General features: G+C 42.0%; 1 pseudogene; it reads right to left on the bottom strand.

Annotated features, from left to right (window-relative positions):
- Positions 1 to 15,487: 15,487 nt before the first annotated feature.
- On the bottom strand, positions 15,488 to 16,274 carry LOC110211335 (large ribosomal subunit protein uL2 pseudogene; annotated as a pseudogene).
- Positions 16,275 to 17,649: the final 1,375 nt, after the last annotated feature.

Raw genomic sequence — 17,649 nt, 5'->3', positions numbered from 1 at the left:
ATCTTTCTGTGTGACCTTTTCCTCATCTATAAAACCAATGTGCTCAATTTGGACTTGCAGGGCTTGGGTTCGAATCCCAACTCTGCCACTTGCTGTAACCTGTGTGACTTTGGATAAATCTCTGCACAAATATGTCTGGGTTTCATTTTTTTCATCTGTAAAATGAGTGGGTTGGACTACATGACCTTTAAACTCCCTACCATCTCTAACTAGATGAGCCTCTTTTTCTTCTTAAATTCTACAGCCTATGGCTTGCCCCTCTTCGATCTCAGTTTCCCCATCTGTAAAATGAAGAGGAATGGGGGTGAAAGAGAATAAGCATTTATATATCATCTACGATGTGCCAAGTGCTTTATAAATAGCATCTCATTTGATCTTCACAACCTTGAGAGGTGGCTGCTGTTTTCATCCCCATTTTACAGTTGAGAAAACTGAGGCAGACAGAGGTTAAGTGACTTGCCCAGGGTCACACGGCTAGTAAGTAAATGTTTGAGGCTGGATTTAAATTCAGGTGTTCCTGACCCCAGGACCTGTACCACCTTACTGCCTCAAATATTCAATGGACTGGACAGTTTATAAGGTCCCTTCCAGCTCTTATGTGATGTGTATGGCAGTATAGAGCCTCATGAGGCAGGCCCAGAACTTGGCATCAGGTGACCTGGATCTGAGGACCAGCTCACTGGCTGTGCAACCACAGACCAGCTACTTTGACTGGTCTGGGTTTCAGTTTTCTTCTCAGTAAAATTGGGATGACAACATTCGCACTCACCTCATGGGGCTGTTGTGAGGAAAGTGCTTTTTGAATTGCAAGGTGGTATAGAAATGCGAGCTGTTAGGATTAGGCTTAACCTTCTATGTTAAATATTCCCCAGAAAACCCTCAGAGTTCTCACCCATCAAATACACTGCGTGGAAGGAATTCTTTGACTGGGCCTTGGCTTCCAAAGGGTACCTTTATTTAAAGCAATCACACTTTCCTGGGAAGAAGACATTCTGGATGTGGATGCAAGAGAGGATAAACTGGGAGAACTGGACTCTGGGGAACTCCAGTATTCAGTGCCTGGTGTTCTTTTCCCTTCTGCTGAAAGCCTGTGTTTTCCGTGGTCAATTCCACAAGTAGGCACTCATTCAACAAGCAGGTACTCCCTTAAGTACCTACTAGATACAAGGCTCAGCCCTAAGGATTCAAAGATCAAAAAGAGATCTGCTTCCTGCCCTCCAGGCACTTACAACAACTCGCAACTATAATATAAGAGAGAATGTGACGGCCACAAAGGAAAAATGACTCCAGGAAAATCAGAGGAAGGAGAGATCCCTTGCAGCTGAAATCACAGGGCAGGCGTCACAGAAGAGGCTTCACCTGGGCCTCAGAAGGTAAAAGGAGAAGGAGGCATAGGTGAGAAGAGGATGTATCCCAAGTCTGTGCAAATTCATGGAGGTGAGAAACAGGCAGGTTAACATCAGGGGAAAGTGGACAGTCCAGTTTGGTTAGAATGTAGAGGGTGTGAATTCCTGGGGAACCTCAGACAAGCCACAGCCTCTATAAAATAGAGGGTTAAACTCTGGGCTCTCGCTGTCTTTCTTTTTTTTGGGGGGGTGGGCCAGGCAATCAGGGTTAAGTGACTTGCCCAAGGTCACACAGCTAGTTAAGTGTCAAAGGTCGGATTTGAACGCAGGTCCTCATGTCTCTAAGGCTGGAGCTCCACACATTGCACCACCTAGCTGCGCCTCTGTGTCTTTCTTTCTCCTCCCTCTTCTCTTTCCCTCTTTCTCTGTCTGTTTCTCCTCTCTTAGTCTCTCTCTGTGTCTCTTCTCTCTGTTTCTGTCTCTGTCTCTGTCTCTGTCTTTATCTTTCTGTCTTTGTCTTTCTGTCTGTGTCTCTGTGTCTGTCTGTCTGTTTCTCTCTCTCTCTCTGTCTGTGTCCATATCTCTCTGTCTGTCTGTCTCTCCTACTCTAGGTAAGTTGGGGCCACATTATAAATGGCCTTCAATGCCAGGCCAAGAATTTGAAAGAGGTCATTTAGCCCTTGGAGTTCCCTGACAGAAAAATCCGATTCTTTGTGTCCTGGGGAGAGCAGAGCCCTTTTGTAATTCTTTGCTTGTCTATGTATAATGATGTAGAGCGGAGGGATCTGGATAGAGCAACCACCATGGGAAAGAGGTGATCTCAATTTGTTTTGTGAATAGCTGAAAGCATCAAGGAGTAGAGGAATACCCAGGAAAGATACAGAACTCTCATAGTTCATTTGAGCCCATGTGGTTTAGCGAAAGAATCAAAGGACTTGGATTCAGAGCATTTGTGTTCCTGAGCCAGCTTTTACATTCATTAGCTATGTGACTACGGACAAATAACTTAACCTCTCTGGTTCTCCATTTCCTTATCTGGGAAATCAGGGGTTTGGACAAGAATTGGATATCTCTAAGATCCCTTCCCACTGGAAATCCTATGATCCTTCCCTCTCAGAGAGCCTGGACACACTTGTATTATCTGTAACTCCAAAAAAGAAGTCTGTGTCATAACCTGATTGTTTCCTCCCTCTGCCTGCAAGTCCCAATGTTTCTCAGGACTGTTTGGATCTCCCAGGAGCCCCTGGAGGGTGGAGGTGAGTATGAGAACTGGGTCGAGCCAGGGTGTCTTACAGGTAGAGCAGCAGGGCAACGGGTACCATGCATGGCCACCCTGGGGACTGGCTGACTTTCCAGCATGGGCGGGGCACCTCAGCCTTTCTCTCTCTCTCTCTCTCTATTCCCCACTGCCCTACTTGGGGCCAAATATCCATGTAGCACATAAATCTCCCCCTCCAGTCTTGCCCTGGCTTTCCAGGCTGCAGCAGCATCCGCCATGCAAAAGCTATCCACAGTGCGTGATTCTGACATCTGTCTTACTTTCCCCTTTACTCGCCGCCCTCTCCCTCCAGATTCTGCCCCCTTTTCATAATTAGTATATATAAAAAAAATTAAGCTGTTTTAATTATTTTCCATATTAGCAAACAGCCTGCTTCCATATGGTTGGGTCCGCCGACCGTTCCTCCTGTACCCCCCTCTGCTTTTCCAAAATAACAAACCCCAAACGAGTCCCAGTTGTTGAAAGGTCTTCTTTCCCCTCTTGTCAGGGAGTCTCAGCTTCGTGAGACTGGAGTCTCCCACAGCCTGCCCGTGCCGGGATCAGATCCAGTCCTTCACGTGACCTTAGGGGAGATTCTATTGGAGACCTGTGTTTGAATCCTGCTTCTGCCCCTTACTTACTAGTTGGCCCTCTCTGGGCCTCCGTTTCCTCCCTTGTAGAATAGAGATAATAATATCTCTCCTAACCAGGGTGGTCATGAGGAAAGCTTTTATAAAACCTTAGATTACTATATAATTACAATGATATATTTATGTATAATATATATGATATATTAATATTATATATAATAAAATAATAATAATGACGATAATAAATGTGTGCTGTTGTTGCTGTGATTGTTAGTCCTTCACTAAGAGGAAGTATGGTATAGTGATAAAGAGAACCTGGGTTCAAGTCCCAACTCTGTCCTCTGCTGCTGTGTGACACTTGGATGATGATGATAACCAACATTTAGCTAGTTCTTTAAGGTTTGCAAAGCACCATATTTGTTATCTCGGCTGATCTTCACAACAACTCTGTGAACTAGGTGTTATTATTATCTCAGTTTTACAGATGAGGAAACCAAGGCAAAAAGATTTATGACTTGCCCGAAGTCATACAACTAATAAGGGTCTCAGGCAGGATTCAAACTCGGGTCTTCCTAATTCCAATGCTCTATCCACTGCACCACCCACCACCTGCCTAGAAGTCATAATGAGACTCTACGATCATAGATTTAGAGCTAGAAGGGATCGTAGATGTCACCAAGTCCAACCTTATGTATTTTACATATAAGGTAACTGAGTTACAACTCAGTGCTCTAGGCACCCAAGACTACAAATTATAGAGAAGGTGCCAACTTGCATTGGTAGGAATTTCCTCATCTGGGAATTTCTTATGCCAATGAAATCACAAGTGCAGTCCCTATCTCTTTCCTTCATCAAAGCTCTACCTTATCATGACCCAGAGAAGAGCCTGGGTTCTCAAAGACTTGGCTAGCAGAGCATGAGCTCTGACAGGTCCCACCAAGCTGGAAAGGCTTTCGGTATGGGCTTGGTAGCAGATCATTTCTGTTGTCCCTAGACCAGCCCAGCTAAGTTCAGGGCAGCTCCTCATCAAAAGGAAGCTTCTCCAGGAGGTTAGCTACTGGGTGACACACTCTTTTGACTGTAGAAACTCACAAGGGCTACCTGCTAAGGCAAAGAAAGGCTTTGCTCTTTGTTGGTGGAAGAAAGGCCTAAGGAAGGCTTAGAATGTGATATTCTGTGCAGGCCATCTTGGGGTGAAGGGAGGGACAAGATGGGGAGAAAAATTTGGAACTTAAAATCTTGTGGAAGTGAATATTGAAAACTAAAAATTAATTAATTAATTAATTGTAAAAAAGAATGACAACTTCTCACTCAGTGCCCAGACAACTTTCTGAGACTGTAAGGTGCAGTGCAGTTACTGATCTGAATTGATTGAGGGAGTTTCCTTATTGGAAGTTTCTTATAACAATGAAATCACAGATTTGAGTTAGAAAATCTTTAGGGCATCTCAGCATTGCAGTCATTAAAAGGGAAACGGAGATTACTGATTTAGCTAGTTGATAGTCAAGTTTAGTAGTGTGGTATGTCCAAATGAATCATGGACCTGGGGCCCAGAGACCTATTTCAAATCTCAGCAAATCATTTCACCTCTCTGACACTCTTTTTTCCTTATCTATACAATGGGGATAAAAATATTTGCAATGCCTACTTCCTAGATTTGTTTTAAAAAAAAAACTCTTTGTAAATTGTAAAGTGCTAAATAAATATGAGCTATAATTATCACGGTCTTTAGAAAAAGAGCGATATTCTGGAAGGTAAAGAAGCTAGGATTGCAACCAAGAATAACATGCTCAGCAAAACTGGTTATAATCCTGTGGGGGAGGGAGGGAGAATGGATATTTAATGAAATAGAGAACTTTCAAGCATTTCTGATAAAAAGACCAGAGCTGAACTGAAAATTTGACATTCAAACACTGGACTCAAGAGGCATACAAAAAGGTAAATATGAGTGAGAAATAATAAGGGACTAAAATAGGTTAAACTGTTTACATTATTATGTGAAGAGATACTTGTAAACTCTCAGAACATTATCATCACCAGGGTTTCAGAGGGATTCTAATTAGAGAGCCTGGGGATGATTCTACTATGTTTAGATGATCTCAAAAGAAGAATGGAAAGGTGGGGAAGAGCACTGCACTAGAAGAGGGAGAAGAGAGAAGAAGAATGGGGACAATTATCTTACATAAAAGAGGCATACAAGGAAGAGTTTATACACTGGAAGGTGTAGTGGGGAGGGATCAAGCAACACCTGAACTTTACATTCATCTGAACTGAGTCAAAGAAAGAAGAATACATACACACACAGCTAACTACAGATATTCATCATATCCAATAGGGAAACAGGAGGAAAAAGGATTAAGAAAAAGGGAGGTGGAGAATATTAAGAGGAGCAGTGATACAGAAGCAAAACAGAATCAAATTGGCAATAGAGTTTTAAAAAAAGGATAATTAGAATAGAATAGGATGAAGGAAATGCACAATTAGCAGTCTTAACTATAAATATGAATGGGATGAACTCATCATAAAACAGAAGAGAGTATCTAAATAGATTAGAAATAAGAATCCAATAATGGGTTGTTTACAAAAACAAACTTGAAAAAGACACACATAGAGTTAAAATAAGGGGCTGTAGCAGGATTTATTATGTTTCAGTTGGAGTGGCAATCATGACCTCAGACAAAACAAAAGCAAAAATAGCCCTAGTTAAAAGAGATAAACAGAGAAACCACATTTTGTTATAAGGTACCACGGAAAATGAATTAATATCAATACTAAGCATATATACACCAAATGGCATAGCATCCAAATTCTTGAAGAAAAAGTTAAATGAGTTCCAGAAGGAAATAGAGAGTAAAATTATAATAGTGGGGGTCCTCAGTTTACCTTACTCAGATCTAGATAAATCTAACCATAAAGTTACCAAGAAAGAAGTTAAAGAGATGAATATAATTCTGGAAAAGTAAGATAAGATAGACCTCTGGAGAATCTCAAATGGGAATAGAAAGGAATACATCTATTGCCTAGCTGTATATGGCACCTTTACAAAAATCGACCATGTATTAGGGCATAAGAAATTCAAACAAATTCAGAGAAGCAGAAATATTAAATGCATGTTTTCTGACCATGATGCAATAAAAAGTAAATTCAATAAAGGTTTTTGCAATATAGTTTAACATTAATTGGAAACCAAATAATTTAATCCAAAAGAATGGGTCAGTCAAAGAAAAAAAATCATAGAAACACTAATTTTGTTAAAGATAATGACAACAATAAGACAACAAAATGTAATTAGGAAATATTTAATAAAATAAAATACAATAAGTTATAGAGAATATTAATATGTGGTTCTTCTAAAAAGTCAGTATGTGGCCCACAGACATCCTTATGGACAATTTAATGGCCCCCATTTCTGAATTTAACACCATCAGTCTACATAACACTTAGCACATGCTACTGAAGACTGTTCATTAACTTATTGGTGTCAGTTTGGGTAGGGGTAGAGGGAAGTAAGGCAGTGGTGCCTCTCAACTAGATTATAAACTACTTGAGGATATGAACTGAGTATCTTTTTGAATTCCCTGCAGGGTCTCATATAATAATCAAAATAAGCTCAATCATATGAGTCCATCTACTATCCCTCTGAATGACCAAGAAGTCTTAATAAGAGCCTCCTGTCAATGTCCCCTTTCTTTTCCTCCTTCTCATATGGACTTGACCTTCTTCATCTAGACCCTCCCCACAACACCCACCACTTTCCCATTCCAACTCTCAGGCCCTCTCCCCTTCCTTAGTCCTGGGCCATGGTGGATAAGGCTATTCATGCTACTTAAGAACAGAGAATCACCAACTACAACCCTTCTAATGAGATAAAGGACCACTAGTCCTTGCTGCCTACCCTGCCACTATATCCTTTGACCCTTTAGGTCTTTTGCGCTGTCTTGCTGCTATATTCTTCAAACCCCTGGGTACTGACTTTTGTCTTTCTGATGCAAGGGTCCCTAGGCCTTGCCTTCCACTCTGCTTGTACACCCTCAGAATTATCAGCCTTGCAGCTGAACCCTCTGTTATATGTTGTCTCCCTCAATTAGTACTTGAGCTGCTTGAGAGCAGAGACTGTCTTCTTATTCTATTTTTATCCCCCAGACTTAGCACAATGATTGACACACAAGCTTGATCAATTATTTTTCATTCATTTTTTTATTCATTCATTCATTCATTCACTGCATATATATAATACCTAATACATTTATTGAATTGACTTCTTGTTCTAGCTCTGATATTCTAGCCTGAAACTTTTGGTTTGAATTATAAAATCACAGAATTACAGAATTTCACAGATGGATGAGACCTCAGCTGTCATCTAGTCTAAGCTATATGTGAAAAAGATCTCTTATAGGTGGTCATCTAGCCTTGGTTTGAAGACTTCCAAAGAAGGAGAATTTATTCCCTTCCAAAGCTCTGCATGTTAGGAAGTTTCTTTCTCACATCAAGCCTAAATTTTTCTCTTTGCAACTGGTGTCCATCCCTCCTGGCTTTTTCTGAAGCCAAAAAAGCCTTTTTTTATAAAGTATGTTGAATTCCTTTTGGACACCAGCCCTTCAAATATTTTAAGTCAGCTATGATGTCCCTCCTGAAACTTCTGCTCTCCAAGCTAACCATTCCCAGTTCCGTTAGCCAATTCTTATATTGCATGGACTTCACCATTCTAGTTTCCTTTCTCTGGATATTCTCCAACATATCAATATCCTTCTCAAACTGCAGCATTCATTTTACTCCACATGTGGTCTGAAAAGGGCAAAGTATACAAGAACTATTATTGCATCCTTATTCCTGGAAGCTGCACTTCTCCTAATGCAGCCCAAGATCAAATTAGCTTTTTTGGGCTACCATATTATACTCTTGACATATTGAGCTTTCAGTCCATGAAATCCCTCCAGATCTTTGTCAGACACATTCCTAGATAACCATGCCAATCTTGTATTTGTGAAGTTGATTTTTTGAACCCATGTAAGGGTTTACATTTATCCCTCTCACATTTCCTTGCTTTAGACTTAGCCCATCAATCTAGATGTCAGATGTTTTTGGATCCTGACTCTTATGATCCAGGCTGTTAAATATTCCTTCCAGCTTTGTGTCATCTGCATTTACGATACACATGTGTTATAAGATCCGGCCTGGTGGTCTTTAGACCACCATGACAGTCTTCCCTTAATGGAGGTTGTAAGCTTATAGAACATAGTCATGGAAAAGTAGTGACAATAATATATTTTGAAGGTTGATAAAGCTGTGTCCCTCAAATAATATTTTGTCTACTACCACCAGCTTGTTTTTTTCTCTCTGATAACAAACCCCAAAATCATATTTTGCCCTGAACTCTGGCATGCAACTCAGACAGCTCCAAGAGGGGTTTTCCTAAATTATAGTATAAGAACCCCACTCTCAGAAGGGTACTTTGAAGCACCCCTTCCCTTCCAGCAGGAGCATACCTTCCTGCTGAATGGGCCTGCACCTCTGTGCTCCCCAACGCAGCACCACCCTTACGTGAGTTATACTCTATGTTAAGGTTTATGCTGACTTGTATATCGGGTCTTCTTTTCCTCTCTCCCTTTTGCCTCTTCCCCACTGCTTGCAATAAAGTTTTGGATTGAACTGGCTCCTGTTGTTTCACATGTTATTCTCAGCATCAGAACTCGTGAAGGTGTTGTTTTCCCCGATGTAGCTGGCTGGCCCATAGGCCTTCCCTCAGAAACAAGCTGGGTACCTGGACAAGGACTTTACCTGTTGACAGCTGCACCTACACTGGGGGAGTATGGGTCTGTGAGCCTGGTTGTAGAAAGCAAGGGTCATTAGAGGAACCTGTGTCCTCCCAGGAAAGACTCTTATGCCAGAACACTATCACAACGCATGCCACCTGTACCTTCACATAAGATCCTGAGAAATATGTTAAATAGCACAGGGCCAAGTATTGATCCCTGGGGCGCACCACTAGAGAATTTCCAAGTTGACATTAATGCACGAATGACTATTCTTTAAGTCGTTCAACACATTTTGAATCCATCTAATTATATTATCTTCTAGTCCACATTTCTCCACATTTCTCCTGGTTTTCCCACAAGAGTGGCAGGAGATATTTTATTAAACCCTTTGTTAAGTCTGGGCAAATTATATCTGTAGTGTTCCCCTGACTGACCTATTTAGTAACCCTATCAGAAAAGAAAATATTCTTGATGAAGCCACACTGCCTTTGGGTGTTCACTGGCTCCTTTTCCAAATGTTTACTGACCACATTTTTATTAAGTCATCCTAGAATTTTGTCCAGAATCAAAGTGAAACTCATTGGTCTATAGTGTGCAAACTCTTTTCTCTTTCCCTTTTTGAAAATTAGGACGTTTTCTCTTCCCTTATCCTTCTTCCATTCTCTATGATCTTTCCAATGTCACTGGCAGTGGCTCAACAGTCACAGCTGTGAGTTCATTTACTATCTGAAAATGTGATTGATCTGGCCCAGGTGACTTGAACTCATCAAAGGCAACTTGGTGCTTTCTTATCCTCTGCCAGCAGCTAGGAAGGTGGCACACTGAGAAAAGTGCTGGGCCTTGAGTCAAGAAGACCTGAGTTCAGAACCAGCCTCAGACACTTACTAGCTGTGTGACCTTGGACAAGTCACTTAGTCTCTATGTGCCTCAGTTTCCTCAACTGTAAAACAAGGATAATAATAGTATCTACCCCATAGGATTGTGGTGAGGATCAAACAAGGCACAGGGCCTGGCATATAGTAGCTGCTTAATAAATGCTCACTATTATTATTACTACTTAAAATGTGGGTGGAGCCAAGATGGCAGAGTGAAAGCAGTGACTTGCTTGAGCTTTCCCCAAAACCCCTCCAAATATCTATAAAAAATGGCTCTAAACAAATTCTAAAGCAGCAGAACCCACAAAAAGACAGAGTGAAGCAAATTTCCAGCCCAAGACAACCTGGATGGTTGATCAGAAAGGTATATCGTGTTGGGTAGCTAGAGGAGCGCAGCATGGCTTGGGCACACAGGCCACAGCGAACCTGAAGCAGGCCTCAGAGGAGTGAATCACTGGCAGCTGTAGCAGTTTCCAGACTTCTCAGCCCATGAACACCAAAGACAACTGAGAAGGTCAGTGGGAAAAGTCTGTTTCTGTGGTGCTGAGAGTGGAGCACAGGGTCTCAGCGCCAGTTCCCCGAGAGCACGGAGCAGGGGCCCCGGGGGCGGCAGCTGCCTCCTGAGCTTCTGGCCCACAGACTGAGGGGGAATCCAGTGGCTGATCAGAGGTGGATTGCAGAGATCTCTGTGCCAGTGCTGAGGCAGGAATCTCTTGCTTTGCCTGTGCTTGGATCTGGGTCACAGTTCTGGGCGGCGATCCTGGGAAGAGGAGGAGCACTGGCGTGGTGGAGCTTGTAGTGGTTGTGGAGAGCTAACCCTCGTCACAGTTCCAGGACAGAAAGGAGTGCTTGTGGTCACTAACAGACCAGAGCACAGGCCAGGAAAGGAGTAAACACCTCGCCCCTTAACATACCACCTTGGAAGAACTGAAAATTTACAGGTCCCTACAAGTATCTCTGAAAACAGCTGTACAAACCCCCTGAAGCTTGGGACAATACATTCTCCACATTGGAAGCAGATTCGTACCTTAACAAAGAGTTTAAAACTCAAGTAACTGGCCGGGATCGTGAGCAAGCAGCATAAAAAGAGTCAGACTATATTATCTCACTTTGGTGACAAAGAAGATCAAAACATACAACCAGAAGAAGACAACAAAGTAAAATGTGTATCAATCTACTTGAGTTGATTGTGGTAGCATGACTTAGTAGAGTCTGGACCCCCTAAAATCTCCAATTCCCTATTAGTCCATTGGGTTCTGTCATCTACAGTCCAGAAGTCCTTCTCCTTGGCAAAGAAGTCTAGCCAAGTAAGACCCAAGTGGCTCTTCCTTCTATTCTTGGCCAGTTGCCATCAGCCCATCCTCCCCAAGCATCAGTCTTTGATCCTCCTCTTTTCCTCAATAGCACTTTAAAAAAAAACAAAACAATAACAACCTTTTATTGTCCTTAGCTTTCCTATCAGCTTCAACTCATTGTGACCTTTGACACTTAGGACCCTCTTCTTACAATACCATGCTATGGTTTTATTTTAGTCCTCTGCGCCCTTTTAAAAAAATCTAAGTTGGTTAGCAATATGCATCTATATTAAGAGAAATTCCCATTTTATTCCTCAGAAGGAATTGTTTCCCTTTGAAACTTCAGAATTTCCTTCTTGAGCATCTCTGATCTCCCCTAAACTGACTTCCCTGATAGAATTATTAGTCCATGGGCTCATAGGACCATAGACTTGAATGGAAGGGAACATTTCAGTCAACTAATAAAGCATCCTTATTTTACAGGTGAGGAAACAGGCCCAGGGAAGTGAAGGGACTTACCCAAGTTTACTTAGCTTATAAGTAGAAGAATCTGGATTTGAACCCAGGTCTTCTAACTCCAAATTCTTATCTCTTTTAGCTAGACCATGTGGCCAATTTAATCCTTTCTGTCCTTCTTTTCCTTCCTGATGACTGCCCCAATTTAGCATAGTATTGATAGAGACCTCAGAATACAGACTATTAGCAATTATACAGATGAAGAAACTGAAACTCAGACAGGGGAAGAGACTTGATAAAAAGTCGCAAAACTGAGACTAGAACCCAGGACTTCTGACTCTAAGTCCTGAGCTCTTTCCACTACCTCAGTCAGCTATGAGGTCAGGCCTTGCTGATCCCTGGAAATCACCAGACCCTTTCTATTAGGCAAAACATGGCCAGAAATTGTTATGGGCAGGACACAAGGAGTAGGGTCCATGACCTCTCAGATCAAACTACCTCAGCCAGGCCCCCATGGTCAAGAAGCCATGCCTTCACCAAATGTCCAAAGGACAGATGCTGGGGATCAAGTCAGGAAGAAGAGATACAGTAGGAATGTGGGTCAAAGGTCAAACAGGCCCCTGATGATCCATTCTAGCATAGCAGCAAAGAGCCCAGGCTTGGGAGTCAGGGATTTGGGCACCAATCCCTGGCCTGCCACTAACTAGCTGCATGATCTTGTAGAAGCCACTTCCTTTCTCTGAACCTCAGTTTCCTCCTCTGTAGAATAAGGTGAATTAATCCATGGAATCATAGGTTTAGAACTGGAGGGGAACCTTGAAGTAAATCAGTATAGCATCCTCCTTTTACAGATGAGGAAAAGAAGGACAGCCAGACAAGTAAAGTAATTGGCCCCAAATCACCCAACTAGAAAGTGAAAGAGACAAGATTTGGACCTAGGTCCTCTGCCTCCAAATTCACTGTTCTTTTTTCTAGACCATATTGCTAATTCAAAAGATCTCTTCCAGCTTTGATACTGGAAGTCTGCTCTCTCTCCCTCCCTCCCTCCCTCTCTCTCTCTCTCTCTCTCTCTCTCTCTCTCTCTCACACACACACACACACACACACACACACACACACACACACCCCAAAATGGATTAAAATATTAGAAACTTAGCCACAACTTATCATTCCAGCCTTGTCTTTCATAATTCTTCAACCCACAGACCCTGGTCCAAGTCCTCAGCATCTAGCGCCCATAACAGGCTCACTTCTGCCTAGAGTGTTCCTTCTCCCCTCCTCTTTCTCTCAAAACCCTTCAAGGCTCAGATTGAGAATCTCCCCCTCCACCACAAAGCCTATCTTGACCACCACCAGACCAAAGTGATGTAATTCTCCCCCAAAGCATGGCCTTTCTTAATTATACCACCTTTGGACGATTAATACTGCCCTCTGATACTTCTTGCTTGTAATTATTTAAATGTTCTTGTGATATCTTGTCTCCTCAGCTGGACTGTGATCACGTGAGGGCAGAAGCAGCTGTCCTTCTCTAGGTAACCCACAGAGCTTGGAACGGGTCCAGGCATCACATAGGCGCAATCTATATGAGTCACTTGGCAGAGAAGGGAGCATGAGCTAGTCAAAGAGCCAATGGATAGGGAGATTGAGGTTCAAATCTCACCTTTGTCACTTATGACCTGTGATCTCAGGCAAGTCATTTAACTTGTCTGGACTTCGGTTTCCTTACTTTCCCATTTCTCCTCAAACTATTTTTCCTTGTGGGAAATTTCTGGTGAAAGAGGGGAAAGGGTTATTGTCAAAATTCCCATTACCATCACCATCATCACCTCAAGGTCAAAGGGCAGAATCATAACAATACTTTCAATAAGAGGTCAATGTGTATTGCACTAGTTCTATATAGGTAAGGAAACTGAGGCCAGAAAAGTGACTTACTGGGGCAGCTAAGTGGTAGTACATAGAGCACTGGCCTTGGAGTCAGGAGGACCTGAGTTCAAATCTGGCCTCAGATACTTGATACTTATTAGCTGTGTGACCCTGGGCAAGTCACTTAACCCTTATTGCCTCACCAAAAAAAAAAAAAAGGAGGTAACTTACTTCCCCAAGGTCAATTTGAAATTCTGTCCACTACTCAGTGTCTCAATCCCCTATTAGAGGAATTGCTCCTTTTCCTTACTGGTCTCCCTTACAGTAAATGGTCACTTGTGCCTCTCCCTACATCTCATTCTTGGTTCCTTTTCCATGATCCCCCTCTGCAGCCTGGTGTCTTTTTGCTCCCTTCGCACTCAGGGAGTGTCCCTGTTTCTCATTAAAGTGACGCTGGATATTTTTGTCTCTCTGAGTACCATATTCTCTTGCCAACAAATAGTTTCAAATAGAAAAAATATGTCCAAAATTAAACTGGAAAACAGAAAATAAATAAATATGAAAATGGTTGAAGTGGTGCATGCTCTTCTCAAAGATGGTGGAGAAAACCTTTGGTACTCTCTCAACATACCTCAAAACCAAGTTGAACTATTTGCTCTTTAGATCGGGCTTGTTCATTTTGAGTTGATTTTGCAGCCAAATCAGGTGTTCCTAGGTCTGCTCCAGACATCATTCAATCCACAAACATTTTGCAAAGCCCAATGCCATTATGTTTTGATTCCTTAACCTTGTAAGAATCCCATGAGGTGGTTTATATCAATTCATGTTATAGAGATGGGTGAAGTAAGGCTCAGAGATAACACTGACCCAATGAGAAACTAATCTGTGGGAAGTGATTTCATGGGTACTAAGATGGTATCCCAAGCTGAAAAAATACCTCCCATAGCTCCTTGCTAATGCCTTGAATTCTACTGGTAGAGCTTCATTTTGTTTGCCCTCGTTCCCCTTGTATATGTATCAAAGCCCAGGGCAAGCAAGGTCACAAAACATAGAATAGCAGAACTAGAATGTCCCTTAGAATGTAGAATACAGTGGCAGAACTCAAAAGTCTTGTAGCACATAAAATGCAGCCTGAGCTAGAAGGAACCTTATGACATATACATTTTTTAAAAAATCAAATGTGTTATTAAAACTTAATGTTGAACATTAATACTGCCAATTATACTTGCTTAGTACTTTATGTTTAAATAATCTCACTTCAATACAGAAAGTATCATAACAACTTTTAAGGCCCCATCAGGATCCACTGTTCATTCTCATTCACTTTTCCTCTTATATGGCCATACTTAGTGTATTCCATTCTTCTTGTTCTGGCTTTTCTTCTTTGCGTTATTTTATAGGATCATAGGGTCATAGATCACATTAGTAGAGTTGGAAGGGACTTCAGAAGCCGTAGTCCAACCTCCTCACTTGACAAATGAAGAAACTGAGGTTCAAGAAAGGTTAAATGACACCAACAATCACTTCCTACGATCCCAGAGATGGGATTTGGATCTAAATTCTCTGGGTCCAGAGACAGTGCTCTTTTTTTTTTTTTTGTATTCTTAACCTTTGCCGATACCAAGGAAATTAGAATATTTCATTACACTAATGTACAACAATTTATTTAACCACTATTCTCTTCCTAGATGGTTAAAATAGTTTCACTTTTGTTGAAATTACATTTAATGCAGTTAGATGGCTCAATGGATAAAAGCTGAGTTCAAACGCAGCCTCAGACACTTACTAGCTGTATGACCCTGGGCAAGTCACTTACCCTATTTGCTTTAGTTTTCTCAACAGTAAAATGAGGGTTATAATAGTACCTACCTCCCAGGATTGTTTGAGAATCAGCTGAGATAATATTTGTAAAGTGCTTGGCACACAATAGATGCTTAATAAATGCTTATTTTCTTTCATTCTTATGAAGATCTTTGAAAAGGTTTTTGTTTCTGCTGTATTTTTTAATACAACTTCCAAAATAATTTTTGTTGTCGGGTTTCTGTACTTTAGTTTTCCTTCTCTTGTACAGTCTTGGTCCCCTGGAGTCGATCAGTGCACCGGCAGCGATGAGACCTACCTCTTGTCCAGCTAAGGCATCTCTTTGAATGGTGGATGGTTTTCCAATACGCTGGTGATTATCTCCAAAGAGATGTTACACAGGATTCATGGCCACACCCCGGACACAAAGCTGGCAGTTTCTCTTGGCCTAGTATTTGTGGTAGGCACCACCTGCCTTAAGGTTGGGTTTATCAATACGACCTCCTGCAGCAATAACACCAACCACAGCTCTGTTTGCGGAGGAGATCCCTTTCTTAGGGCCTGAAGGTAGCTTCACCCATGTTTTCTTGGTTTCAGGATTGTGGGAAATCATTGTGGCATAGTTTCCAGATGCAAGGGCAAGCTTAACCCCGGTCCCCAGACTTTTCTTCAAGACAGCACATGATGGTACCTTCAGACATAGTGCCAACTGGGAGGACATTGCCAATGTTGGACTGAGCTTTCTTACCCAATGTTGAACTGAGCTAGTACACAAACTAGCCGGTATGGATGTCTTCAGCAGCAGTGAACAAGTTTGTCCTCTTCTTTAATTGGTAAGGATCCCAGAAAGCTACTTTTTTGAGAGGAGCCCTTCGGCCTGGATCATGGATTACGTCCTTTACAATACCCTTAATGTAGCCATGCCTCTCAGCGAAAGTCGGCAGCCCAGAGCATGGCAACCCGTTTCCTGTGCTTCACATGAGTGTGGAAGACAGAGCCCGTACCCCTCCTCTGACCATGGATCACTGGGCCCATCTCTTGCAATCTGGCTCTGGACTTGGTCAGAGCTCTGCTCTATTTTTGATAGAATTTTCAAGTTACATTTCCCACAATGGAATTGCTGGTCAAAGCGTATGTTTATTTTTGTACCTTTACTGCATGCTGACATTGCTTTCTGAAAAACAATTCGGCAAAGTTTGTAAATAAGTGAGTTTCTCTACAATTTTGCCCGCAATGAATTTTAGCACTTTTATTTTTGTCAGTTTTACAGGCCTTAAGTGGCACCTCAAAGTTAGAACACAACTTTTTAGGGATTTTAGAACACAGGATGTTAGAGCTGGGAAGGAGCTTGGAGACCATTAAGTCCTCATTTTATATATGGAAACTGAGGCCTAGCTAGTGAGTATCTGAGACAGAATTTGAACCCAAGTCTGTACTGACTCCACACTATAGCCTCTTGATTCCATGAGCTTAAGGTTGTATCTCCTGTTTCCAATGAGCCTCTTGGCATTGCATCTAAGGCACAGCTCTAAAACTGGCAAGTCCTTCCTAACCAGGCTCTCAGCTCTTCCATGGACACCAGCAGCCCAGATATCCACAGGCAGCTGGGGCCAACAGGTGGTCCTTGGAGGAAAGCCAGATAGGTACAGATGTTATCAATTAGACCACCTACCATATATCACAGTATATAAGTTAGCCTTTGAAGGTGCAAATCAATCCTCCCTCAAAATTGAGTTCAACTGATGTCTGGACATAGGGAAAACTCCATTCTTCATAGCTTTGCTTGTTTTGTTATTATTGTTCAGTCACATTTGACTCTTCATGACCCTGTGGACCGTACTGTCCACGGAGTTTTCCTGGCAAAGATACTGGAGTGGTTTGCCATTTCCTTTTCCAGTGGATTAAGGCAAGCAAAAGTTAAGTGACTTGCCCAGGGTCACAAAGGCCACATTTGAAGTCAGGTCTTCCTGACTCTAGGCCCAAAGCTCTAGCCACTGAGCCACTCAGCTGACCCCTTGCTCATTTAGGGCTGCCTAATAAAAGCCTGAACTTGACTCCTTGCTGCCTCTTACCTCTCTCTACCTAGGTTGCCTGGATGCCTGCACAGTGAGGCTCTTAGCAGCTGTCTTCAAGGAGGAGAAAGTTAAACAATTTACATTGGGGAGGGGGAAAAGGAGAACACAAGAATTTATTTAGTGCCTACTATGGGCTAAGCCCTCTTTTTAATTTAATTTTTTTTTTACAAATATTATCTTATTTGATTTTCACAGCAACCCTGGGAGGTGTATGCTATTATTACCCCCATTCTATAGTTAAGGAAACTGAGCCACATAGCAGTTAAGTGATTTGTCCAGGGTCACACAGCTAGCAAGTGTCTGAGGTCATATTTGATTTCATCTATCCACTGCAC

Source organism: Phascolarctos cinereus, unplaced genomic scaffold (genome assembly GCF_003287225.1).
Source record: "Phascolarctos cinereus isolate Bilbo 61053 unplaced genomic scaffold, phaCin_HiC Scaffold_2;HRSCAF=192, whole genome shotgun sequence".
Taxonomy (NCBI): Eukaryota; Metazoa; Chordata; class Mammalia; order Diprotodontia; family Phascolarctidae; genus Phascolarctos; species Phascolarctos cinereus.
The sequence above is the reverse complement of the archived record's forward strand: the minus strand, read 5'-3'. Positions and strand labels throughout refer to the sequence as shown.